Consider the following 18,885-nt stretch of genomic DNA (forward strand, 5'->3'; position numbering starts at 1 on the left):
TAATTGTGCACATTTAAATGACACTTTTTATTTGACATTAAATTTTATTTGAGCGTCTTATACAATTGACATTTTATACCTACTTGTGCTTTGTGTCCTTAGCTATTGTATAGAATGCACATAAAAGTTGAGCGCAATTAATCGACACATTGACCGACTAGGTTGTTCGTCAATACCACAGAAAAATGATTAAAGTTCTATAACAAACAGATGGAGATTTTTTCGACAAGAGCGAGAAACATTTCCTTGATGCAAAACTTTTGTTTGGGGGTTTTCACTATCGTGCAAAATTTTATGAAAAAAATTTCTTCTAAATTATTGAGAAAATTCGCACCCATATTCATAGAAAGTGTTTGAATTTATTCAATCATGCTTGACACAAAAATTATGAAGCTTTGAAAATAAAATGCCCGTGTATGAACTATAAGAACAGTACGACACTTTCGAAAAATGCCCACACCTCACAAGAGGTAAACTACAAAATTAGCACCCTCAAACCATAAAAAGTACCTTATTGCACGCAACAGTGCGTTGAATATTAAGTTTTAGCTTGTTAAATTATTTGTCCGGACACATTCTTTTTTAATTTCACATTAGTGATTTACAACACTACACCATCCCTCTTTGAGAGAATAATGCAGTAAAACGGACATCTTATATTGCTCCATTATTGAACAATTTTCGTCAGTATTGCGCAATTCACGTGTTATTTCAGTAGATGTTGGTTGGTGTACGGCTGAATAATGCGTAGCATCGGTGCCTCGCATACCTGCCCTGCAAGTCAGGGTTTAAAATCTGTTTTAAAGGGTTTGTCCACGAATAAAGCTTCATAGATAATTTCCATAAAGAGATACAAGTATGGTGTCTTTGACAAAGTTGTTTGTATTGATATTTACTACAACTTTGCCGAAAGTAGCAAACCTGTATCTCGAATATACAAAAAAATAAGTTAAGTATCTCGCTGTTAAGGGAATTAATCACCCAAATATTTTTCTCACAAGAAGGGACTTGTTATACCAACAAATGTTTCTAAAGACGCTACATGCGAAAAACTTCACATATCGGCGCAATATCACACGATCACGTATTCCGCTGTTTGGACCACTGTGGCATGGATACATGATACTATCGCTACAAAGAGACTTACGTAGTCCTGCGTTCCCTATGCGGTTGTGTCTTGTACACAACCTCTCTGATTTTTTTTACTTTAACACCTGTTTATCCTCATGTTTTTCAGTGGTTTTTTGTTATTTTCTCTACCCTATTCCAACATTTTGTTCTTTGTCGACTCTTTTTTGTTTGCATTTTCCGTCTTTTTCTGACCCCTTTTATCTCCTGTTATTCTGGTTTTACGACTTCGTCTGTTTCGTTTTTTCTCTTTTTGAAGCCTTGTTTTTTCCCTCTTTTCTGTCATGTTTAATCTATTGTTGGCTTCCTTTTCCCCTTTCCTTTTAGCTTTTCTTTTTTTATTTCCCGTTTTACGTCTTTTTCTCTTCCGTTTTACCCTTTTCTTTACTCCGTTTAACGTGTTTTTATTGTCTTTTTTCCCATTTTTGTCCCATCTGTCTCTTTTGATATCCTTTTTGATATCTTTTTCACGATTTGCTCCTTTCCTCTATCGGTTCCCTTTTTTTGTCTCCAGTTGTTCTTCTTTTTACTTTCGGTTTCTCTTCTTTTGCCTTGTCTTTTCTGTTCCGTATTCCCTTTTTTGCCTCGTTTTCCTTCCTTTTCTCCTTTTTCCCAACTTTTTTCTCCTCTATTCCTGTCCTGTTGTTTACCCAGTTTCGATTTGTCCTGATTTTTCTCTGTTCTGTTTTCACCTTTTTTCTTCCGGTGTACTTCGTTTTCAGACCCATTTTTCCTCTTTTCCTGTCTCGGTTTTTTCCCTTTTCTATCTAGTTTGTCTTTAGTTTCTATCCAATTTTCTATGGTTTCTTCATTGTTTTTTCTTATATTGCCCTTTTTTGCTCCTCCGTTTTACCTCTCTATCTTTTCTTTTCTCTTTCGTTTTCCCATTTTTAAGTCCACTCTAGTCCACATTTCTTCCCATTTTCCAATTTTTTGTCCCATTTCGCTTCTAAGTTTCCTCGTTTTCTTTATCGTTATTTCGTTAGTTTTCCTTCTTTTCTCTAGTTTTTCTCTTCCATTTTACCTTTTTCTTTTCTTTTTCGTTTCATCTTTGTTGCTCTTGCATTTACTCATTTTCTTTAGCCCGATCTTTTTTTCTTCAATTAATGTCGCAGATTCTCATTTTAGTCCCGTTTTCTTTAGTTTATCGTTTTTCTTTCTTTTCTTTAATATTTCTCTAGTGTTTACCCTTTTCTCTTCTCCTTTTATAGCCACAGCTGAAATTTGTCTCGAAATCGGATTTGAAATTGGACCCCGTTTTATCTCCTTTCATTTTGGTTTTCCGCATTCGTCTGTTCCGTTTTTTTCTCTTTTCGATGCTGTCACGTTCTATTGTTAACTCCCTTTTTTCCTTTCCTCTTCGGTTTTCCCTTCTTTCTTCCGTTTTATCTTTTTCTTTATTCCATTTTACCTGTTTTTCTTATCTTTTTTCCCAGTTTTTGTCCCATCTTTCTCCTTTTATATCCCGATTGACCATTTATCACGATGTTCTCCTTTCCCTTTTTATCTCTCGCTGTTCTTCTTTCCCTTTCGATGCTTCATCTTTTCTGTACCCTTTCTTGTCTCGTTTTTCCTCTTTTTCCTTTTCGTTTTCTTTTTGTTCTATTTCTCTTCATTTCTTGTCCTGTTCTTTCACCATTTTCGTTTCTCCTGGTTTTCCTCTGTTCCATTGTTTGCCTTTTTTTGCCCGTTTTTTCTCTTTTCCTGTCTCTTTTTATCTCCTTTTCTATCTAGTTTGCCTTCATATTCTTTCCATTTTTCTATAGTTTCTTTATTCCATTCTCTAGTTTCTTTCCTCGCTTTACCTCTTTTACTTTTCTTTTCTCTTTCGTTTTACCATTTTAAGTCCGTTTTTCTACATTTTCTGTCCCATATTCTCATTTTTTCCTCGTTTACTTCGTTTTCTTTATAGTTTTTCCTTCTTTTCTTTAGTTTTTCTCTAGCGTTTAACAGTGCTTTCTCTTTTTATACCCCCTTTGACTTATTTTCCAATTTTTTATCTCTATCGATCCTTTTTTCCTGCCCGCTCTCCTCTTACTCCGTACCTTTTCTTCTCGCTGTGTTGATTTTATTGAGTCCTGAATCTCTTTCGTTTCATTTTTTGACATGTTTGTTTTTTCGTTTTTTTTTGGTAATTTTCTTCTGTTCCCGCCTCGTTCTTTGTCAATTTCTTATATTTTTCTCCATTTTTTCTGTCCCGTTTTTCGTCTTTCTCTGTTCCCGTTTCTTCGTTTTCCTACTCGCGTATTTTCTCCTTCCATTTTTTTTCCTTTCTATCCCGTTTTTCTCCTTTATTGTCTCGTTTTTTCTCCGTTTTTGTCCCTTTTCTACTTCTTTTTGTCCAGCTAATCCTCAGTTTCTTTCTCGTTCCTCGTTTTCTGTATGACAGATTTCACGTCTACACGGCCCAAGCAACAATGTGAGTTTTATTGTGCTCTTATGACGGTTTTCATAACCAATTTTGGTCTTAAATGCCATCATAAAAGTGTAATAAAACCCAAATTGTTACTTGGGGGAACTCGTCTATCAGTGTTTACAGCACCCTCTCCGAATTCAATGAAACTTTTTTGTGTAAAGAGTTCATAAATAAGCAACTTTGCATACTTAGTTTTTCCAAAATTGGTCTAAACTAGCTTTCAGAAAGGGCTCAATTTTTTCGCATTTTTTTAATAAAAAATATAACTCGAAGACTAAATAACCTGCAAAAAATGATCTGTAGGTGACTTTTAGGGAATACAGTAATGACCCGATTTTGTCACCCCCAGGATGAATTTAGGGGCGACAAAAACGGGACACTGACAAAATCGGGTATTTTTTCAATTTTTATTTTTATTTGCTGACAACTTAGAATGACATATTCCATTCTGATCACTTTTAGAACATTACGCACTTCCTTCTACCTCTCTGTGGACATTTGTCACCTATTCACAGCAGAGGTCCCAAAGATATGAAAACACGCGTTTTTAATTGCACCGAAATGGTTGATTATACTGGTTAACTATGTTCAGAGAAATTTCACAGCGTAAAAACCTCTTTCCTATGGTATGAACGATTCTTTGATTAACCCCTCTAAAGGTAAGATAGATAATTTATTTTTCAAGAAGTAAGAGTTAGAGCAAAACAATGCTCTACAAAATTTTTGAGAAGATCATTATAAAGAACTTTTCCAAAGAAAGTAACCTTCTAGCTATTATAGTTGTGGAGATAAGAAACAACTTTTGTGGAAATTCCACGATAACCAACTTGTTGAACACAGTTCTTTTCACAGTGTTTTAACACATTTGACATGTTTTGAAATAATTTTCAAACTAAGCTTTTGCTAAATCAAAAGCGTGACAAAATCGGGTAAAAACGTGACAAAATCGGGAGTGACAAAATCGGGTTGCCACTGTATTCCGAATTTTCATACAAAATAGTGAAAAAAATAAAAATAAATGTCTACACTGAAAGAAAAGCATTTTAAAAACTAAAAATCGATTTTCCGGAAAAGAGCCTCTCAGAAATTGATGAAACTTTTTTGAAGATAGATAAATATGTGGCCTACAAATCTTCCATGCATCGCAAAATGGTTATATTTAAGACAAAAAAGTTTTTCTAGCTAAAACTTTTTCAAATCCACACTGGAAGAAATGTTATAAATAGTTATAAGTATGCAGCTGCTACGTGCTCTCAAGATTATGGTCGATGCTGTATGCGAACGAGTTGACGCAGCTATGGGCCAGAAATTAAAATTTCTCGACGAAAATCAAAAAAACTTTTTGACCCATGGGCGTTTGTCCACCACAAAAATAATTTACATAGTCTTCGAAAATGATTTCTGGGGTCATTCTAACCATAACTATGCCCATTTATAGTTACCATGGCTTTTATTACCCTTTTTGTGTATAAATGACTAATTTTACCATTCAATTCGAAGACTACAGCATTTAAGACTGGGCATAGGAAGAGGTTCGCATATACACAGCAAAGGATGATACTACTAACGCCATCTCTTATCCCAAGGGAGTTACTACTGCTTATAAGTGTTGGTGATCGCAACCATCTGAAAGAATGTATGCATGTGATGTTGATGTACGATGTCATACAATGATGTCAGTGTTGATGCTAGCGTGATGGCACATATACAACTTAAAAGTTACCAGCGTCATCCGAAGAAGGTGTACTGAGGACCCTGTCCGTCGACATTTGACAGAATGCCAGAGGGGTGCTCAATTCCATTATAGTTAATGGACTCTTACCGTGCTTTTGCTGACAACACGGAAAAACTGAAAACATCGATATAATTTTCATAATTTACTGTTAAAAATTACTATTTTGTTATTGTGAGGTTAAAGTAATGGTATTCTCAGGTATTCTCGAAAATGAACATTAGGGCAGAAGCTTGAACAATTTCCAATAAATTTTTATGCAAACTAATTGCATATACTTACAGATGACTAAGATATTCTGATTTTTTATCAGACTATTTATAACCTAAGATCAGTTATATCTTATTAACTCATACAGCAAAAGCAAAACAGTCTTAAGCAAAAATATTTCTCTTTTAAGTGCAAATGACTTTCTAGAACATCAAATTCAGCTACTTGTTGAGAAAAACATGTTAGAAGAGGAAATGCGATTTGATGGGTCAACCAAAAGCAAAGGTCTACTGCTGAAAATGGGTAGAAGATAGAAATTGGGAATGTTCAGAAAAATTACATAAAATTAATTTATCTTTAATGTTTTGAAACTAAAATATTGAAAATAAATTTACTTAAAAAGTTATTACTTAAATTGTTGTTAAAATAACACCTACACATTTAAAAAAAAGCACCAAGCTCGGCAAAATTTTGCCGAAATCTCAACATTCGACCGTTCGGTAAAACTTTTTATGTTGCCAAACGTTACTAAAGGTCCGTAAACGTCGATATACACCATCGACATTTTTACCGAACATTCGGCTGTTGAGATTTCGGCAAAATTATTTTTAAGTGTGTAAACGTCGGATTGGACGATCCCTTCAAAAGATGCATCTTTTTTTTTATTCAAAAAGTTGCCGAAGATCACATTGAGCTAAGATATCCCGTTTAACAGCAAACATTTTTGTTGCGAAATTTTAATTTCTGGCCCATAGTGGGATGGATTAATACTCACAACTGGAGAGCGCATGCAATGCTACCATGCTGAGAAAACTGCAGTCGAGCAATGACCGTAGCGCATATAGCACAACATGGTGCTCTGAAACCTGGCAGGATCGCCAATGTATTATTTAGTTAATTACGTTCAGGATAGTGCTGTAGAAATGCTTAGAAGATTGGACAGGTGAAAGATCCAGCAGCCAGTGGTTTCCGAAGCTAGGAAAGCATGCGAGGGATACGGGGTCAAATAGACGTATACGTCTGCTGGATAGAAGGATACCTAGAGGATGCTCCTGAAAAGGGTAATCCTTACCAGGCTAACGATGCATGCTGGAGGCTAATATGGTCTGTCGAACATGATTTCGGATTTCGAAAAGGGATGTCTACGGTGAATGCTATTCGGGCAATGGTCGAGCGAACTGTAAATTTGTACAAACAGAAGCGAAGAGATCGTTTTTGTGACGTTATAAAATGATCGACGTAAGAAATACCTTTGATAGTGCCAGCTGGGAGCCTATCGCTGAGTCACTGCATGGAATGCAGGTCCTGGGATACTTTGCACAGAAGTCTGAGGAGTTATTTCCGAAATATCTATTTCCTTCATAGTAATTAAGAACACTAATCGAAACTTAATTTCCTTTTATTATATGTCAAAAATATATCAGCTTACAAATCCAGCTACAAATTGAACTCTTTCCTAAACGCACTAGCGACGAACCCCTAATTTCTCGCGTCTTCAGCAGAAATGTTGTACCTACCGACGTTCGGTCTGGCCGCATTGTATGTCGCTCGCAGTAAATTACCCGGGCATTTGACATCATCTGGCGAAAATTAGGCACGGTTTGATAGCCCGTCGGCGACAGGCCGACCGATATTACACCGTCATCATGTCACAAACGTAAGACCAATGTTTGACAACAACAACAACAACAACAACAACGGGCTTGACACACGTAACCGGTAACCGGGCAAAACGAGAAAAGAAAAAAAAACCGGTGGCAATTGCGACAATTAATTCATTACGTACCTACTTTAGCACGGCAATGTGTTCTCATCCTTACAGTTTTACGGTGACCGCAAAGCATGGTCTGGTCGTGTTTGTTTTTTTTTGTTGGTCAGCGACAAATGTCTACAAGGCCAGTGGAGTTTTAATGGACTTGTTTCGATTTTTGTTGTGTTTACCTACAATGAATCGAAGCGATGGTTTCCTGGTTTGTAGTTTTTTACTGTATAAATCTGCACTCAACATTTAATTTGTGAAATTATTTCCCAACATCCTCCAATGTGGATAGGGTATACGGTTGAAACAGCTTCTCAGATCAGACAGGTGATTTACGCGGGGTGTAACTCAGACCGGTATATGTTTATTGATACCTTGGAGTTGAGTAGCCCTCGACATGGGGGTTGTAAAACAGGTTACGGTGGATCGGTTGAATCGATAATCATATTCAGAACTTTTACTTTCACACCGCCAAAGGCGGATCTTGTCCGGTTGAGGGCATTTGCAAACAAAACCGGTGAGCTTGTATTGATCTAGATTTTACTACAAAGTTGCTAAAGGGCATTCCGGTGTGGGTCTTGAACTTAGTATTCAACGCCAACCAATCAACCAACCAACGAACCAACCGAGTTGAGGTGAATTACTTATCCAGCGAAAAAACTTCGATTATTAGCTCCATTCCCAAGAACTCGTTGATGGTCAGTTCGATCCCAGCTAATGATTGTTCCGCGCGAGCTCATTAACCCTGCCCGAAGAACCCAATCGAGTGGTTAAATGCATTAATTAGTTCATTACGGTGGCGGCCGTCCCAACCGTATGTACGGTCAATTACAGCAGAAGAACAACAAAATCAGGTACCGCAAGTGCACACCACACACAACAGGTGGGCAGCTGACCTCCGTGACCCAAATTCGAGCCGGAGCTTGCTACAAATGATTCACTTAAAACACTTGCTGCGTAATGTAACCAATGCATATGGGCTTGCTGGAGCTAAAGCTGAGGCTCGGCAATTGTTCGATAACGATTACCGACCAGATTAAATCTCGTAACGGAAATACTACCCAGCATCGTGCGTGAGCAATGAGTAGCAAAAAGTAAACTGTTACAGGTGTAAAAACGCAAACCAATTCAATGTGGGGGAATAATGATCCGAAGCTCATTAATATTTAGATTAGAACGAAGATTAAGTTCTCAATTCCGAAGCTGCAATTGATCGCAACAACGCACCTGCTGGAATTACATAGATTGCTTCCAGTCAGTAGTGACCAAGCAACTCCAGTCTTACTTCTTTAAGTCAAAAAAATAAATGACTGACTTCTACCAATGCCACTAGAAAATTGGTCTGTTTAACAGCGTTCGATGGTGCAGCCAAGAATGATTGTTTCAATGTTTGTAAATTACGGTTGGAATTCAACCTCACTTTTAAAATTGCTTTATTAGTACCCTAATCAAGCAGCCAACAATAAAGTAAACTTTCAAATCAAATTAAAGCTCCACTAAACACTAACGGCCGGGTCTGATTGATGACCTTCCGGGGCGTTGAAAGAAAAAACCCTTTGGAAAACATTTAATTTACATAAACCCGGCTAAATATGTTGGGGAAATCATTCAAGCTTGAGGAAACGCCGAAACCGAAAGTAGCCATTAAAAAAGTGACGACGTCCTCGTCGTCGCATTTTACACGCTATCGTTTCTAGTGTACCTATGCCGGGGTGCACCCAATTTGGAAGGTAGGTACAATGTTGTAAATTGTATTTCATTTTAAAAATGCATAAATTTTCGAAGTCAAATTCAAGAACGGTGAAACCGCCGTTTTTGTGTTCGCTGTTCCAGTGACAGCTGCGGTTTGCCGCATTAGTTGTAATTGATTCGTTTTCGAGTGTTAATGGTTTCTCTAAGTTGGTATAACAAGGTTTGAAATTTTTGGCAAATTATAAGCTGTTTAATTCCATTAGTCTAATTATGTGGGTGCAACAACAAAGATGCATAATAACCGAAAGAAGGCCTGGTTGGATCCAAAATATCAAAACCATTTAATCAATTCACTTTATGACGTTTTTGGGCAAAAGTTATTGGGAAGGAATATAAGCAACCTTAGCGGAGATCGGGTAACCAACCCCGATAGGAACTAAGTCAGCCGCGAGTCTCCACGGCAGGGGCAGCTCTTGTGATGACTTGACGATTCATCAAACAAGTAAGCGGTTGTACTCCAGGTTAGGAACGGCTCACAACAGCGTCTAGTCCGTAGCGGGCGGCTAAATTATGAATAGTGGTGGGTCTGCACTAAAGCTAAGACGGTAAGATGGACTCAACAGCGCAACCATAGGAAGGCAACCTATGTAAACCCACCTTACTACAAACCTCAAGCTAATACGGATCGGAATATTGGACATCGACCTAAACAACGAAACAAGGACAGCGATTGGATACTCGTTACTTGGAATTGCTGATCGCTGCATTACGCAGGAGGCGACCGGGTACTGCTCGAACAGCTCGAACCTGGCAACTTCGACATCGTAGCTCTGCAGGAAATCTGTCGAAAAGGAATGAAGATTTGAAAGACCTGCGGCGGAAAGGCCTAGTTGAATCAAAGCTGTGGCACTACCAACTAACTGGGAACGGGTTTTGTAGCATTGGGCAGAATGCTGGATACCGTGTTAGACTGGAAGACTGGATCAACGAGAGAATGATTCTATTGAGGATAAAGGGTCGTTTCTTCCATTACAGTATTATCGTGTACTGCGTACGTGCACTGCTCGCAAGAAGGTAGACCCGACGATGATTATGAAGCGGTCTACGTGCGGGTGAAGGTAACGTTTGACAGCTGTTCGCCAAATACCGACGAGAAACGAGCCAGTTAATCACGATTCTGAGGAGTAAAAAGCGCCAGACGGAGGACAGAGATCGTGAAGAATTAGAACAACTATTCCGAGCTAACGACCAGAAATGTCAGTTATACGGACTTTTGTAGATGCATCAATTTGGGACCTTTCAATTTTCTCAATTTCTGTGAGTTTAGTATAGAGCAGCCTAGAGACTTCAAACAAAGAATACTTCATATAATCTTCATATTATGTACATGTTTAGACTGGATAGTTTCCATGATTTCGAGTAAAACAGTGGGTCACAAATTTAACTTACTTATGTGTCCATGTCCGCTGGTCCGGCAGAACAAACGGATGAAATCGGAGATATCCACTGCTGACGGTTACCCGTCATGACTTTTACCTGTCGCCAAGACAGGTTCTCGTCTACAGCCCGGATGTCGTTGGCTAAGCTGCGTCGCCATGAGCCTGTTGGTCTGCCTCTTCTACGCTGTCCTTGTGGATTTCAGTCGAGTGCTTCTCTGCAAACCTCGTTCGCTCCTTTCCTCAAGGTGTGGTCCATCCACTTCCACCTACGTTCACGAATTTCTGTTACTATCGGCCGTTGATGGCATCGACGATGGAGTTCCTCATTCGATATTCAGTTGTCAAGCCACCAGGCACGAATGACATATCGCAGGCACCGGTTAATGAATACCTGCAGTTTCCGCTGAGACGCACCACCGCACCGTTTCGCAGGCATACATCAGTACGGACTTAATGTTTGAATTAAAAATTCGGGTTTTCGTACGTAGAGTGATCTGGTTTGAGTGCCAAATGTTTCGCAGACCTGAAAAGGCACTCCTGGCCTTCCTGATCCGTGTGACTATATCAGTCTTGGTACCACCATCGGGCGTTGTTTGGCTACCAAGATATTGAAAGACGGCTACCTGCTCAACTTGTTGTCCCGCTACTGTGCAGTTGGTGGAATTGTCAGTGTTCTCTATCATAGACTTAGTTTTTGCTACATTGACTGTGAGACCTGCTGCCTGGGAGCTCTCGGAGAGGTCATCTAACTTGCTCTGCATATCATTTCGGAATTGTGCGAGCAAGACAATGTCGTCGGCTAGGTCGAGGTCATTTAGAGAATTCCAAGGCAATCCTCGATTTGGTCTACTGTCAATTGCTCCAACTAATATCTCATCCATAACGAAGCGGTGATCAAATGCAGCCCTGTCTCACGCCAGCAGTAACCCTTATGGGGTCGGACAAGATGCCGTCGTACAAAACCTTGCACGAGAACACCTCGTACTGAGCTTCGATGAGATGGTCTAGCTTATCTGGAACTCCTCTACGCCTAAGTGCGCCCAGATGTTTTCGTGGTTGAGACGGTCGAACGCCTTTTCGAAGTCAACAAACACCAAAAGAAGAGAGTCCTGGAATTCGTTGACCTGCTCCAATACAATGCGGAGTGTTGTGATATGGTCTACACATGATATGGTTGAGGATTACCTTACAGAGTACTTTGAGAGTAATACAGAGCAACGTGATGCCACGCCAGTTACCGCATTCAGTTAGGTCTCCTGTCTTAGGGACTTTAACCAATATGTCCTGCAACCAGTCCACCGGAAATGTGGCGGTTTCCCATATATTGCTGAAAAGCTGATGCATCATCTGGGCTGACAAAGATGGGTTTCGTCACTGGTCGTGATGAAGGCGTTATTGTTGCCGGTCCATTTCTCTTCGACGGTTCCACCAGGTGGCAACTCCGAGGCTCGGGATTCAAGTTGTTCGACAAAGGCCCTTTTTACCTCAGGATTCTCCAATCGGCGGACGTCGTAGCGGCACCCAACTTTCTCCTCCCGTCGTTGGACACGTGCGACGCGCAGGCGTATCTCAGCGATAACAAGATGATGGTCGGATGCAATATCAGCGCTGCGTTTGTTGCGTACATCAAGAAGGCTCCTTCGCCATTTCCGACTGATGCAGATGTGGTCGATTTGGTTTTCTGTTCGGCCGTCGCGGGGAACCCACGTGACTTTATGTACTGGTCTACGGGGGAAGAGCGATCCACCAATGACCATGTCGTTAATACCACAGAATTCTGTAAACAGCTTCCCGTTTTCGCTTATCTCTCCTAGGCCATGGCGTCCCATGACGCGTTCAAGGTCCGCGTTGTTTGAGCCAATCTTCGCTTGCAGTCGCCCAAGTGGATTTGGATGTTCCCCTTCGGGATTTTTTCAACCACGCTGTTCAGCTAGCTGTAAAAACTCTCTTTCTCCTGCAGGTCGGCAGCATCTGTTGGTGCATAGCACTGGATTTCTGTAAGGTTCCTAACCCGTGTTCTGAATCTGGCAACGATTATTCGCTCATTTATCGGTTCCCATTTCATCAAGGCCGCATGTTCATGCTATAATTAGTGCGACGAGAAGGCACTCTCAGCATTGTATTGTTCCGCAGCGTTCGTTGGTTGATCATTTATGTTAATCTGTTCCAACAGCGTGGGGCAGTCAATTCTCCCCTATATGCTATCCGCAATAAACAGTGCTCCTGGGCCTGGTCTTATGAGCTCACGAAGCAGAGGTCTAAGGAACGGTTGTTCTTGTTGATGACATGGTTGACTTGATGGAGCATAGTAGGACTATAGTTGTCAAGAAGATTTATTGCACCGGCATAGACTGTACAGTTTTCAGAATCAGGATTTTCTCTCTATGGGCGGGTTTCCGTGAGATATCTAGCAGATTGATGTCACCCAATATGACTATCCCATCAATCGGCAAAGCGTTCCTCATTACTGAGTAAACTAACTGGCATGAGCGTCGATTAGATCGTTGTCGCGGACGCGATCAGGTGGGATGTATAAGGGTCATTCCACGTCAAGTGTCCGGGTGCCATGTAATCGACCTTCTCGGATTTGAACCAAATTTCGTCAGATTGTTCGTTTCAGATCAGCAAGAAAGAATCACTCAAAACTACGAGATGTTCTTTGCCGATCCAGAGTTAGGCCGTTACAAATATTTTTCCAAGTTTTTGTCCTAACGTTTTTGGACCAAACAAAGCTAGGGGGTAAACTAACAAGAATCGGTAGATCTAGAAAAGCAAATAAACCTAGACAGATGTGATTTCTGCAGGAATACTGCCGCCCCCCCCGCCAGTGGACGGCATTTCCGATGACTGGTCGCCGATAACACTTGCGACCTGCGGCATTATCTTGAATAGTCTATGAAAAGTCATAAAATATTGGAATTATACCAAAAAGGTCGTTATACCAAACAACGTTATACCAAACCGCATTATGAATTTATGTTCAATAAGCGCCCGGTTTTTCATTGTATTCTGTCGGAGCGATGAATCGCTAAAGTACCAAGTACGTATTCATATGAACGCAAAGTTTTGTAAATTCTGCTTAACGTTCATTATGCTTATCGTCCATTACGTCTAATGTCCGTAAGTCTAACATCGAGCACCCCACCGGAATACTAAGGAACAAGCCTGTAACATCAAATTAAATCCTAATTTCCTCCATCTCAATATTACCTGAAGTTTGTGTATTTTCAATGAAATCTTCGGTTTGTGGATTTTTCTCGGAATTCTCGGAAGAACAATATAAGATATAAGATATTTTTCAGGTATCATCAACAATGTCTTTGTGATCCTGAGTAGTTTTATCAACACATTTTGCTATTTCTGCCAAGGGGATTAGTCAAATGCTTCATATAGGGGTTCTCGTGACAAAAACGATGATTTTTTTGATAAAATCCAATATGGCTGCCAAAAATTTTTGCTTCATTGGAAATTTAAGAATAAAGAAAAATTACATGATACAGATATCAAGGTTAGCTAACAATTCACATTTTTTAAACTTTTGGGCTCCTTGCTGAACGAGAGGTCCACTGTCTCGAGATATTAAAAGTGTAATTCTCATTTTTAAACCATTTTCATCCAGTCAAGTATTAAAGTTCCAATATTTGACGACCTCGTGTCAGTAGTGGCCCCATTTCAAGGAGAATTACTCATAGTTTTTTAAATTTTGATCAGAGTTTTCCAGCACTAATTTTTTAAGAGAAAAATTCTCTGCAAGTTTTTTTCCTTATAATTTTGCTTTGTTCATTCTACGATGTTCATTTCAAGGGTTACGAATTTTAGAGCTGTCTAAGATAGCAGACGAGCTTCCATTCATGAATTCATAAAATGTGCACATGCACAGGAATTCATAAAATTCTCCAACCATTCGGCCCAAGTCTTTAAGACAATTTTGAAAGAAAAAGGTTGAAACTGTGGTTAACATAGCGCCTCCATGGATTCGTAAAATATGCAGAACGCATGTTTTGCTTTAATTTAATTTTTCTCGAGCTATCCTATTATTATTTTCGTAACAGTTAAATAATCATAACAGTTTTAATAAATTTATTTTGCGCTGCTCTACATTTTAGAGTAAAACTTTGCTGACAACCGTCATTATCAAAGCGTTACACAATGGGCAAAAACGAGCTCGTAATCCCAAGGATTAGAAGCCGCTGTGGTTTGGAATCTTACAAGATTTCTATTCTTATGTAAAAAATGCAGGAAATCGATTGGTGATGATTTCATCCTGCGCAGACTTCGGGAAGTGGTCCATTTTGCCCTATTTTACCCAAAAAAAATTTTTTCTTCAGAAAAGTTATAGAACACACTAAAATGAGCAACTTTGCTTAATTTAGTAACTATCTATCTTTTGCTAGTTGCGAGATATAATGATTTATTTAAAAAGTACATATAAAAATCAATTCTGCTCAACAACTCCACATCCAATTAATTTATTGCTTACAACTGTTCTCCAAAGTTATTCAGTAAACTACACATTTTGAAGTAGGACTACGTCTTTGTTTACTATGCTGGGACTTGGTAGCACTTTGTGTAAACGAAAATAGAAGTGTAACGTTTGAATGAAAGATTTCAAATGCTATTAACTACTAAACTACTGAACGAAACTGAACAATTTATGTGTCGCTGAATAGATAAAATGATAAGCAATTTTATGGAGGCATAAAAAAGCAATTTTATGGAGGGCGTAAGAGGGGGGGGGGGGGCTCTTATACAATTGAAACACAAATTTTCTCAAAACTCGAGAACTATTCAAGCATATGGAACCAAATTTGGTATGCAGGGGTTTCAGAAGGCAGGATTTTTTTCTATGGTGTACTGAGACCCCTTCCCCTTTCAAGAGGGGAGGGGGAGCTTCCACACAAATGAAATACAAATTTCCTCAAAACTCTAGAACTAATCAAGCAAATGAAACCAAATTTGGCATTTAGGGGTTTCAGTAGGCAAGATTTTTTCTATGATGAATTGAGACCCCTTCCTTCTATAAGAGGGGGGGGGGCTCCCATACAAATAATATACAAATTTCCTCATAACTCGAGAACTAATCAAGCAAAAGGACCCAATATGGCATGTGAGGCTTTTAGAAGACAGGTATTTTTTCTAGGGTGCACTGAGATCCTTCCGTCTTTTAACAGGGGGGTTCCTATACAAATGAAACACAAATTTCCTCATAACTCAAGAACTAATTAAGCAAATGAAACCAAAGTTTTTGGAGGCAGGATTTTTTTCTATGATGAATTAGGACCTTTGCCTTCTTTAAGAAGGGGGGCTCCCATACAAATGGAAAATTAATTTCCTCATAACTCGAGAACTAATCAAGCAAATGGGACCAAATTTGGCATGTGGGGTTTTTTGGAGGCATGGTTTTATTTCATGATGGTTTGAGATCCCTCACCCCTGTGGTAGGAGGATAAGGACTCTCATACAAATAAAACAGAAATTTTTGCGTAAGTGCCATTTTTTCTGCTATGTAACAAGAGGTAAGCTGTGGAAGTAAATTAGTAGAACCTTTTCGGAGCAAGAGGCAGTGAATCGACGCCGCTAACTTACGTGCCTGTTGCCATTCATGTCAAAAGAGAAGTCAATTTGCGAAGAACGTGCTTTGGTTTTAATGTTATTTGTAACCAATGGTTCTTTTAAAGGCCACAAGCGAGTTAAAGTAAAATTATTGAAACATGTCAAGCTACTCATAAGCATATTTAATAGAATAATCTGTGGCCCGGTCATTCATATCATTACTATTTCAACCTTTATGATGCACACAAGTGATTTTTAAAAGAGTTCTCTGTCTCAATTCAAAGCCACCATTGCATTCAATGAAGAATTGAACCTGAATATTTCGCTCTTCTCTTAACCCTTTAAGCCCGAGCCCACACAATTGTGTAGGTGAGACTACTTTTAAAAAATTTTCCTTTCCTCTCTAAACGTCGTACTTTTGCATATATGGCACCAATCTCTTATGTAAACTTCGTAACTCGTAGAAAAAATAGAAAATAGCTGAAAAGAAGTTTTCTTTTGTGCTTGGATTAATTATTGTCTAGTCTTCAAAATCTTGTGAAAACAGCAAAAAGTTTTACTGTCGTATTTTCTTATTGGACCCGCATTTCGAAATCGCTTGGATAAAAAATTATTGGTAATTAGTATTTCTAATTGATGTAATTAAAAATTTACGGGAAATAACTTTTACAATTTACTTATGTACATTGTTTCTCATACCTACACAATTGTGTAGATTCGGCCTTATTGTATACCTACTTTAACCTTTACATTCCCGCCGGGACTTCAAAAATTAGTGTACTTGCCGTTACACTTTTGGCTCTATCTTTACTATTTTTTGATCGATTTTTATACAACTTGTCTTCAAACAACCCTATTAGATTGACCTCTAATGAAAAAATATATTAGCAAATTTTGGATCCATTTTCCCGGAGATATTCCAGATCGCAGTGGGATTATTTTTTCACGTCATAAGTAACAGATGAAATAAAACGAAATCTGCTGCTGCCATCTCATTTTGAGTCAGTAAGAATGAATACATTATACTGTAGAGCATTCGTTCATGCTCCACACTACGGAACTTTCGTTTAGAGTACTACCGGAACCTAAAACTGGTCATTTATACATTGTAAAATAATAAACAAGTGTGGCATATGTTGTATTCAACTACGGGATTTTCTAAGACAAATTCTTGGATCAACATTTGAATGTTTTTATGCCAATCTGGACGTTCCGGTATATCTGTTGTATTAAGGTTAGCAAAAACTAAACTTGCAAAAAGTTTCGTGTATTTCCATAGCTACGTAGCGAAAATTAAATTAAATTAAATTAAAAAATTAAATTAAAATTAAAAATTAAATTAAATTAAATTCTGTGGGTTTCTTTACACAAAATAATTAGGTTTTCATATTTTGTTTTTTCAAAGCCTGGTTTGGTATAGTCCAAAAATGGTAAAAAATGTTAAAAATAGGGTAAAATGAGCAAAATGGGCCACTATCCGATGACAAACAGTAAAGCAGTGGGCACCATGCGATTCTCCGGAAAATTTTACATTAGATCGCCTACATTTTATTAGCCTGCAGGCCATATCTTAATTGCGTCCGTTTTTTCGGCTCGTTTTTGCCCATAGTGCAATGGTATAACATAAAGACGAACCCACACAATTGTGTAGGTTGTTAAATTTAGCAAACATTTATTGGAATGTGTAGAATACACTGGTTTCGGTATTTCGAGAGATAAAAAAAAATTTATATTGATCCAAAAACCAAAAATATCGTAAATAAAACCCTCCGTGCTTAAAGGGTTAAGGCTGTAATTGTGGTTAACATAGCGCCTCCATCGATACCTAAAATATGCAGAACGCATGTTTTTCTTTATTTTAATTTTCCGAGAGTACACATATTATTATTTCGTAATATTAACTCTAATTATGTTTTAAAAATTAATTATGCTACTCTACATTTATCACTGACGACCATCATTATCATGTAACGACGACATGCCAACATCGATTATGAATTGTGTGTACCGAATCAGAAAATACCAAAAGACAAATTGCGATCGCCACAGAATCACAAACAGAAATTTTCATTGCCTAGCTACACTGTTAAAAGTACACTTCACACACAGAAGCCTATGTATCTGTTAGGTCCAATCTCGAGTAAACTGATGTCCTCGATAATGTCAACATTATTTTAACAATGAGGCATCACATTCCGTGCATTATTATAGTAATTTCACGCTAGAGTAGGTCAGAACTGTTTTTAGAGCGGCACGTGGCTCGTACCAAAAAAAGACTGCACGCCAGAGAACACACCGATTAGGGTAAAAAATTGCCGAAAATTAACGCTGAAATACAGCAGCAGCTGCTGCTGCAGTTGGCAAATTTTGCTCCTCTCTCTCTGTCCCTCTGCCTGTCTGTCACCTCTCGCAAAAGTCTATTTTACGCTTGTTTTGTTTTCCAAAATCGAAAAGCCCGATGCAAAACAAAACCCGCAAAAATGTGCAATGCATACAATGAATGCACCGCTCCGCTCGGCACTCGCGCAAAGGATTGAGCAATTAATCACAACATTGATTCGATCGTTCGTTCGTTCGTTCGAGTGGCCCGCAGTCGTTGATCTAATGGAAACCAAATATTTTCCTATCTTTTCGAAACCGTACTCAAAAAGCCAAATCCACCTTCACCAGAGCGGCCAGCTGCTCGGGCTCGGGGTGCGAAAGCATCGTCGTCACGTCGTCACCATCGTCACCGTCGTCGATGCCGTCGTCGTCGTCGTCTTCGGTGGTGAATATCAACATCCCCACTCACCCCCGGGTTGCGAGTCACGAGCATGAGCGCGAGCAAAAAGCTCGTGCGCGTGCCGCACACAGGAAGGGGTTTCGCTGTCGGAAAGCTTTTTTTTTCTTTTCGACGACGATTGGGGTGTTCTCTGAAAGCTCCAACTCATAAAGCGTTATCGGCCGACTTGACAAT

This window comes from Sabethes cyaneus, chromosome 1 (genome assembly GCF_943734655.1).
Source record: "Sabethes cyaneus chromosome 1, idSabCyanKW18_F2, whole genome shotgun sequence".
Lineage (NCBI taxonomy): Eukaryota > Metazoa > Arthropoda > Insecta > Diptera > Culicidae > Sabethes > Sabethes cyaneus.